The sequence below is a fragment of the Eupeodes corollae genome, chromosome 1 (assembly GCF_945859685.1).
Source record: "Eupeodes corollae chromosome 1, idEupCoro1.1, whole genome shotgun sequence".
NCBI lineage: Eukaryota > Metazoa > Arthropoda > Insecta > Diptera > Syrphidae > Eupeodes > Eupeodes corollae.
Genome location: NC_079147.1, coordinates 189,339,080 through 189,349,933, shown reverse-complemented (window position 1 = coordinate 189,349,933; position 10,854 = coordinate 189,339,080).

Here is a 10,854-nt window from a genome sequence, read left to right as displayed (position 1 = left end):
TATCACTACCAGTCTGCTTACTCGTAGATTAAAGCTGATAAAGGAGTCAACAAAACTTAAAAATTGTAGAGAGACAAATGTTTGGTTCTTGAATTTAAGGAAATAAGAGCATTCAAGTACATAATTTCTCTGAATATAAAAAAAAGGCAGTCACAAACTACACGTTTCAGAATTTCTTTTCACGTCAGTTCTCAAGGATTAAAAGCTTTTATATTAATAGTTATGGAACGTGCATTGTGTTTTACAATTAGCCATTAGTTTAACAAAAGTGTCTATTTTGCTGTTTTTGTGACACTTATATTCTTGAAATTCGTTTTAAATCTCAGTTATAGAACATCCAAAGCAAATTCAAAATGTAGATTACTTTAATTTGTTACGACCTTAAAAGTTTTATTCAACAGAAGAAATTACTACCGGGCTGCAATACCTGCAATAAAAATGTTCTCAAAAATTTAAATCGATCATCAAAAATCATCATCAGTTTGAAAATTTGACCATCGACAAGACAAGATTGCATTAAAAAGACAAGATTATTGAAATCTGATTAAGTTCTTGATAAAATTTGAAACAAAATAACGGCTTTATGAGGGGTACCGTTTTGAAGCAATACAAAAATATGTTTTTCTGGCAAAAACACACTGAATTAAGAAAAAATTAGAGAAAGTTCTAAAAAATCTATCGGTTCATTTCTGAAAAAAAATTGAATTTTCGAATTTACACAAACAAATTTGGATGGGGACTGCTGTTATTTTTAGTATTAAAACATGAAACAAACGCCTTAAGTTAATCGGCTTAGTTTCAATCGTCACAGTGGTTTATACTTTACAGACAGACATGCAGACGGATGGAATGCGGGACCCACTTTTTTTTTTACTTTTCTATCATCTTAATGTCATGTATGATATACATGGTTACCATGTGTCGCAAGTAAAAATCACTTCAATGTTCACTATTTATGTGCATACAAAAAATAAGATGGAATTGAAGGCTAGTTTTAGGAATGTAAAGGGAACTTAATGTAAAATTAAAGATCTCCTATTCAAGGTTTTTTCTTAAAAACATGAATCTTGTTCTTTTTCTTGTAAATAAATTTTATGAAAATAATTAAAAGCATTACTCAAGGTACAAAAATTTTCAATTTTTTTGACAACAAACCTCTTTTTGGTAAATTTCGTTAAATAACTAACAAATCTTTAATTAAACAACTTACTTGCATAAGCCTTATGACTCATATGACGCCCCCCTGAATCGTCAATTGGGCAAAATTTGATGAATTTGAGCTAAGTTTTTGCAATAGGGCTGAATGTCAGATTCATATTATGTTCTTGGTCCAGCCCTCAGTTAAAAGTGGTACTTTTTGCAACAAAGTTTAGAAAGTAACATACAAATTTTGTTTTCATATACAAAAAATAAATAGGTTAAAATATAATAGGGGTCATATCCATTGACTCAATACGATTAGTTTTGAATTGAATGGAAATTCCTACAAAAATACAAACAAATTATCTCCCAGGATGACAGCTACGGCCCCCAATCTGGATCCGCCATTTGAAGGATACTGCTGTTTAACTTCTATTGATGCACCGGAGAAGGTATCATGTATTTTGTTTGTTTTCTTTTGTTATTTTTTTGTAAGTTTTCTGAAGAGTTGGGATGAGTGTTTTTTTAAACAAGCACATTTTATAAAATAAGTAAAACAAGAAAAATGCTATAACGCAAAAACAATCAAGGGACAAAGTCCGCTACGGGAAATATATAATACATTATATTTTGTATTTTTTTTGGAACGACGAGCTGTGCGGGCTGTACAGCGACGTAGACTTAGAAGGGTAAAAGTCCAACGACTAAGATGGCTGGTTCACGTAGAGCGCATGGAAACCAATGCTCCGGCCCGGAAAGTCTTCGAATCCGCACCCACAGGACAGCGCAGTAGATGAAGACGAATCAGGTGGCGTGCACAAGTGGAAGGTGACCTCGCCCAACTTGGAGCGCGAAACTGGAGACATCTAGCTAGGGACCGAGCTAGATGGAGAAGATTGTTGGGTGAGGCCCTATTTCACACAGGACTGTAGCGCCACCTTTAGTAAGTAAGTAAGTTATATTTTGTACTAGCTTTTTACCCGCGGCTTCGCCCGCGATAAAGGGTAAGGGTATAATAATAGAAATGAGTATGAACTATGATAACTAAATTTTATTGCTTGGCTGAGATCAACAATTTTTATGTTATCCCGGCGAATACAAAATGTGTAACGCAGAAACGGCCTCCGCTGTCCGGACCATACTGCTGTTTAACTTCTATTGATGCGCCAGGCGACCAATGACAATGCTGTGGAAGAAAGTATTATAGGTATATTTTGTTTTTATTCCATACTTCGATATTAAAATGTGCCCTCAATATGAATAACCAAGCCCACCCCACTTCAAAATATTTTTTGTTACGTTCCAGGAGAAAAAGATTGACCGTTAGTTTTTATGTTGGTTGCATGTGGTTACATAAAGAAGGTGAAAACAGAAATAGAAAAGCAAAACTTCTCAACGCATACGTACAAAATGTTAGAATCAATTTGAAGGAGAGCAAACCAAAACAAAACTAAAACATGCATCCATCCTACTTATCATCATCACCTGGTGCAGTGAAAAGAATTTGTTATTACATATTTTTAAATTTGCTGAAGGAGAAAGGAAGTTGGGATGAGTATTTTTACAAGCACATTTCAAAAAGAAGAGATGAAAAATACAATGTAAATTCAGGCACCACAAGTCCGCCGAGAGAAATAAAAAAAATGTTTCTGTTTGTATGTTTTATTAACTTCCCATAGGAAGTTATTGTAATGGGTCCGATTTGTCAAATTGAAAATTTTGACATTTCTCGACGTTTTCAGGTCTCTAGAGTCGAAATAAAACATTTTTTAGAAAGATGCCTCTACGAACGTACGTAAACACGCACGCACAGACATCATTCTAAAAATATTTTATCTCGTCCCTAGAGTCGATTTTTAGAAAGATGTCTGTGCGTGCGTGTGTACGTACGTTCGTGTACGTCCGTACATCCGTATGTCCGTATGTTCGTTGGCCCATAGCTCAAGAACCAGAAGAGATATCGACTTCAAATAAATTTTTTTATACAGATAATAACACAGAAAGATGCAGTAAGGGCTTTAAAGAAAAGGTGAACATTTTGGTTAACCCAAAATATCTCATGAACCAATGACGCTAAAGAATTGAATTAAATTTTTTATTATATATTGTAACGTGATACAAAACAATTATATTTTCGGAAAAAAATCCAATAATTGGAAATTTTTCACTTAAATATGATTTCATCTCTAAAACAATTTTATGCAACGAAAAGTAATGTTTTTGACATCGGATAAGATTTTGAGAAAAATATAATTGACAGTTTTTTTATAAAAAATAAAAACCTAAAAAAATATTACTCAAAGTTGGTAAAAATTGAATTTCGACTCAAATATTTGTCAAAAACTTGAGATTAAGGCCTTAAACGTATTTTATCTCATAAGGAATATTGTTTTCAACATTTTGAAAAATGTTGAGAAAAATCAAATTGACAGTTTTTTTTTACTAAAACTAAAACCCTAAACAAAAAAACTAATAAAAGTTCGTAAAAATTGATGTTCAACTAAAATACCTTTTCAAAGCTTTGAGATATAGGCTTTAAACAACTTTTATCTTTCAAAAAATATTGTTGTTGACATTTATTAAATTTTGAAAAACATCGAATTTACAGTTTTTTTTACAAAAAATAAAAACCGAAAAAAAAATTAACAAAAGTTGGTAAAAATTAATTTTCGACTCAAATATCTTTTCAAAAATCTGATATAATGGCTTCTTACTAATTTTAACTTATAAAAAATATTGACAAATTTTGAGAAAAAGCGAAATGACAGTTTTCTTACAAAAAATAAAAACCTAAAGAAAAAAATTAATAAAACTTGGTAAAAATTGAATTTCGACTCGAATATTTTTTCAAAAACATGAGATAAAGGCTTTAAACTAATTTTATCTTTTAAAAATTATTGTTGTCAACACTCAGTAGAATTTTGAGGAAAATTGAATTATCATTTTTTTTTTTTAAATAAAAATCTAACAAAAGAACAATACTAATAAGTTGGTGAAAATTTTCCTACGACTCAAAAAGCTTTTAAAAATTAAATATATTATCTACGAAACTCTTTTTATTTTACAGAAAATATTGTTTTGGATGTTCTGTAATTTTTATATAAAAATCCATCAGTTCATTTTTTCATAAAAAATAGTACACACATTTGGTAAAAATTGATACTAGTATATATAGACAAACTTTTAAGCAAGACAAATCGAAGTTATCAGTGTGGGTCGAATCCCAGCCTCTTTTTACTTTTGTTTCGCCTGCTACATTGACCAAATTTGTTATTTTTTTGTAAGTTTTCAGAAGAGTTGGGATGAGTGTGTTTTTAAACAAGCACATTTGAAAAAGAAATAAAAGATGAAAAACGCTACGAGTAAAACGCAAAATCAATCCAGGTACAAAAAGTCCGCTTCGAGAAGTAAAAAACCATTATATTTTGTATATGTTATATAAAATTGTATTATTTTTTATTCAGTTTGATTTTTGGACTTGGCGAGTGAATATTACGACAAAAATAAGAGGAATAAACGACCTCAGGCTTTACCGCTTAAATCGTAGTAGATAGTTGTATTCTCAACTATTTCGCCAAGAGATCAATAATTCTTTGAATATATAAAATGCACATTTTGTAGCACTTTATATTTAGAAAGTGCTCCCAGTTTCCAAAACATACGAAGTACGTGCCAGACGACTACTACCACGGTTGCCACTTGAAAAAAAGTGTGTGTACAAATTTGAAAATAAAAATGACCACTTGTAGGTAAAAATTACCAACATAATAACATTTTGTTTAACATATTTTCCAAATTATGCAGATATCATTTATTTGTTAATTACTTACAAATAAACTCACAAAATCCCTAACACATTTAACTAAATTTGATGAACCCAAATAAAGATGACGAATTATAAAAACAAAACGTTTTAACATTTAATCAGAGTATATAAGTTTTTACAATAATTTCGATTTCGAGAATTTTTACGGCTTAGTCCATAATTTCAGATCAAGAGTTATTATTTACACAAAGTTGCTTAAATGGGTTTGACAGTTATTTCTATTTAGCTAAGTGAGTATGTTAAAAGAACGTTGTCGTTACTAAAATTGTCGAACATCTTTTGTCGTTTCCAAAAAATATGACCAAATGAAATAACAAATGACCATTTGACCAAGTGAAAAAATAAAGACCAAATTTGGTCACAGATGACCAATGTGGCAATCGTGACTACAACGATCAAGATACTACATATACCTGAGTTGTTATGATTTGCTTTTCGTTATAGAGATTTGGTTTCCGTTGTTCTTTCAAGTGTATTTCTATTTCATTTCTTCTGGACCTACTAATATTTATCGAAATTGAGCAGGGAGGATATGGCTTATCCTGTATGTATATTTTTGTTTTTGCCCACTACATTTGGGCGCTGCAGTTTCACTTAATTTCTATTGATACATCAGGTGAACAGGCTGACTAAGAAGGTGTAATTTATTTTGTTTCTTTTCTTTTGTTTCATCTTCTTTATTAAAATTTGCCCTTGCAAACGAAAAACTAAGCCCATCCCATTTTTAGTGCCGCTTCAGGAAAAAAATAACAAAAGAACAGAACCGTAAGAAGCGTTTTGCGTTTCTGAAACGTGTTAGCAGAAAATACAAAGGAGAACAGATCCAAACAAAACTTAAAAAATGCATCCTACTTGTCATGATTGCCTGGTTCAGTGAAAAGAATTGTTTGGTAAGTTTTCTGAAGGAAAAGTATGAGTTGGGATTATTCTATGGAAGTATATTTTAAGAAGAAGAGATGAATAACGCTTTAACGCAATGTCAATCCATTGAAGGGACGCAACAGTCAACAAAACAATATTTGTTCGTAAGTTTTATTAAATTTTGTTATTTAATTTTTTTGTTTCATTCCATTTGATTTCTTATAGAACAGTGTGAATATCACAATTAAAACGAAAGGAATGAACGAATACAGGGCTTTCTGCTATACAGGATCCTAGTAGACAAAGAATACCTACTTCTCAACTTTTTCTTTGGATATTTGAAGCTTAAAAATCTGATCAGAACAAAAACTATAATTATGCACATTTTGTAGCACTTTATATTGAGAAAGTGCTCTCAATTTTCAAAACATAACACGTAAAAATCAGACTACTACTACCAGCGATCATGATGGCCAAGAAGATTCACATTTATCTGTTGTTGTTTTGATTTGCTTTTCGTTATAAATTTGGTTTCAGTTGTTCTTATCTTTGGGTTTCTGTATAGTTTCTTTTACATACTTATACTGATAGAAAATAAGAATAAGTTTTGCTCTGTTCTCTTTGGAAGTATTCATAAGAAAAGGTCTCTTACAAAGCATGAATTACAAAAAAAGGCTGACTTGCTATGAAATATGTTATCCCGGCCAATACAAAATGTTTAACGCAGAAAACGGCCTCCGGTGTCCGGACCATACTACTGTTTAAATTCTATTGATGTGCCAGGCGACCAATGACAATGCTGAGGAAGAAGGTATTATATATTTTGTTTTTATTCCATACTTCGATATTAAAGTGTGCCCTCAATATGAATAACCAAGCCCACTTCAAAATATTATTTGTTCCGTTTCAGGAGAAAAAGAAAGACCAACACAATCACCAAAGAGGAGGCGTTAGTTTTTTTGTTGGTTGGATGTGGTTACGCAAAAAAGGTGAAAACAGAAATAGTAAAGCAAAACTTCTCAACGCATACATACAAAATGGTAGAACCAAATTTGAAGGAGAGCAGATCAAACTAAAACTAAAACATGCATCCATCCTACTTTTCATGATCGCCTGGTGCAGTGAAAAGAATTTGTTATTATATATTTTTAAATTTGCTGATGGAGAAAGGAAATTGGGATGAGTATTTTTACAAGCACATTTCAAAAAGAAGAGATGAAAAATACAATGTAAATTCAGGCACCACAAGTCCGCCGAGAGAAATAAAAAAAATGTTTCTGTTTGTATGTTTTATTAACTTCCCATAGGAAGTTATTGTAATGGGTCCGATTTGTCAAATTGAAAATTTTGACATTTCTCGACGTTTTCAGGTCTCTAGAGTCGAAATAAAACATTTTTTAGAAAGATGCCTCTACGAACGTACGTAAACACGCACGCACAGACATCATTCTAAAAATATTTTATCTCGTCCCTAGAGTCGATTTTTAGAAAGATGTCTGTGCGTGCGTGTGTACGTACGTTCGTGTACGTCCGTACATCCGTATGTCCGTATGTTCGTTGGCCCATAGCTCAAGAACCAGAAGAGATATCGACTTCAAATAAATTTTTTTATACAGATAATAACACAGAAAGATGCAGTAAGGGCTTTAAAGAAAAGGTGAACATTTTGGTTAACCCAAAATATCTCATGAACCAATGACGCTAAAGAATTGAATTAAATTTTTTATTATATATTGTAACGTGATACAAAACAATTATATTTTCGGAAAAAAATCCAATAATTGGAAATTTTTCACTTAAATATGATTTCATCTCTAAAACAATTTTATGCAACGAAAAGTAATGTTTTTGACATCGGATAAGATTTTGAGAAAAATATAATTGACAGTTTTTTTATAAAAAATAAAAACCTAAAAAAATATTACTCAAAGTTGGTAAAAATTGAATTTCGACTCAAATATTTGTCAAAAACTTGAGATTAAGGCCTTAAACGTATTTTATCTCATAAGGAATATTGTTTTCAACATTTTGAAAAATGTTGAGAAAAATCAAATTGACAGTTTTTTTTTACTAAAACTAAAACCCTAAACAAAAAAACTAATAAAAGTTCGTAAAAATTGATGTTCAACTAAAATACCTTTTCAAAGCTTTGAGATATAGGCTTTAAACAACTTTTATCTTTCAAAAAATATTGTTGTTGACATTTATTAAATTTTGAAAAACATCGAATTTACAGTTTTTTTTACAAAAAATAAAAACCGAAAAAAAAATTAACAAAAGTTGGTAAAAATTAATTTTCGACTCAAATATCTTTTCAAAAATCTGATATAATGGCTTCTTACTAATTTTAACTTATAAAAAATATTGACAAATTTTGAGAAAAAGCGAAATGACAGTTTTCTTACAAAAAATAAAAACCTAAAGAAAAAAATTAATAAAACTTGGTAAAAATTGAATTTCGACTCGAATATTTTTTCAAAAACATGAGATAAAGGCTTTAAACTAATTTTATCTTTTAAAAATTATTGTTGTCAACACTCAGTAGAATTTTGAGGAAAATTGAATTATCATTTTTTTTTTTTAAATAAAAATCTAACAAAAGAACAATACTAATAAGTTGGTGAAAATTTTCCTACGACTCAAAAAGCTTTTAAAAATTAAATATATTATCTACGAAACTCTTTTTATTTTACAGAAAATATTGTTTTGGATGTTCTGTAATTTTTATATAAAAATCCATCAGTTCATTTTTTCATAAAAAATAGTACACACATTTGGTAAAAATTGATACTAGTATATATAGACAAACTTTTAAGCAAGACAAATCGAAGTTATCAGTGTGGGTCGAATCCCAGCCTCTTTTTACTTTTGTTTCGCCTGCTACATTGACCAAATTTGTTATTTTTTTGTAAGTTTTCAGAAGAGTTGGGATGAGTGTGTTTTTAAACAAGCACATTTGAAAAAGAAATAAAAGATGAAAAACGCTACGAGTAAAACGCAAAATCAATCCAGGTACAAAAAGTCCGCTTCGAGAAGTAAAAAACCATTATATTTTGTATATGTTATATAAAATTGTATTATTTTTTATTCAGTTTGATTTTTGGACTTGGCGAGTGAATATTACGACAAAAATAAGAGGAATAAACGACCTCAGGCTTTACCGCTTAAATCGTAGTAGATAGTTGTATTCTCAACTATTTCGCCAAGAGATCAATAATTCTTTGAATATATAAAATGCACATTTTGTAGCACTTTATATTTAGAAAGTGCTCCCAGTTTCCAAAACATACGAAGTACGTGCCAGACGACTACTACCACGGTTGCCACTTGAAAAAAAGTGTGTGTACAAATTTGAAAATAAAAATGACCACTTGTAGGTAAAAATTACCAACATAATAACATTTTGTTTAACATATTTTCCAAATTATGCAGATATCATTTATTTGTTAATTACTTACAAATAAACTCACAAAATCCCTAACACACTTAACTAAATTTGATGAACCCAAATAAAGATGACGAATTATAAAAACAAAACGTTTTAACATTTAATCAGAGTATATAAGTTTTTACAATAATTTCGATTTCGAGAATTTTTACGGCTTAGTCCATAATTTCAGATCAAGAGTTATTATTTACACAAAGTTGCTTAAATGGGTTTGACAGTTATTTCTATTTAGCTAAGTGAGTATGTTAAAAGAACGTTGTCGTTACTAAAATTGTCGAACATCTTTTGTCGTTTCCAAAAAATATGACCAAATGAAATAACAAATGACCATTTGACCAAGTGAAAAAATAAAGACCAAATTTGGTCACAGATGACCAATGTGGCAATCGTGACTACAACGATCAAGATACTACATATACCTGAGTTGTTATGATTTGCTTTTCGTTATAGAGATTTGGTTTCCGTTGTTCTTTCAAGTGTATTTCTATTTCATTTCTTCTGGACCTACTAATATTTATCGAAATTGAGCAGGGAGGATATGGCTTATCCTGTATGTATATTTTTGTTTTTGCCCACTACATTTGGGCGCTGCAGTTTCACTTAATTTCTATTGATACATCAGGTGAACAGGCTGACTAAGAAGGTGTAATTTATTTTGTTTCTTTTCTTTTGTTTCATCTTCTTTATTAAAATTTGCCCTTGCAAACGAAAAACTAAGCCCATCCCATTTTTAGTGCCGCTTCAGGAAAAAAATAACAAAAGAACAGAACCGTAAGAAGCGTTTTGCGTTTCTGAAACGTGTAAGCAGAAAATACAAAGGAGAACAGATCCAAACAAAACTTAAAAAATGCATCCTACTTGTCATGATTGCCTGGTTCAGTGAAAAGAATTGTTTGGTAAGTTTTCTGAAGGAAAAGTATGAGTTGGGATTATTCTATGGAAGTATATTTTAAGAAGAAGAGATGAATAACGCTTTAACGCAATGTCAATCCATTGAAGGGACGCAACAGTCAACAAAACAATATTTGTTCGTAAGTTTTATTAAATTTTGTTATTTAATTTTTTTGTTTCATTCCATTTGATTTCTTATAGAACAGTGTGAATATCACAATTAAAACGAAAGGAATGAACGAATACAGGGCTTTCTGCTATACAGGATCCTAGTAGACAAAGAATACCTACTTCTCAACTTTTTCTTTGGATATTTGAAGCTTAAAAATCTGATCAGAACAAAAACTATAATTATGCACATTTTGTAGCACTTTATATTGAGAAAGTGCTCTCAATTTTCAAAACATAACACGTAAAAATCAGACTACTACTACCAGCGATCATGATGGCCAAGAAGATTCACATTTATCTGTTGTTGTTTTGATTTGCTTTTCGTTATAAATTTGGTTTCAGTTGTTCTTATCTTTGGGTTTCTGTATAGTTTCTTTTACATACTTATACTGATAGAAAATAAGAATAAGTTTTGCTCTGTTCTCTTTGGAAGTATTCATAAGAAAAGGTCTCTTACAAAGCATGAATTACAAAAAAAGGCTGACTTGCTATGAAATATGTTATCCCGGCCAATACA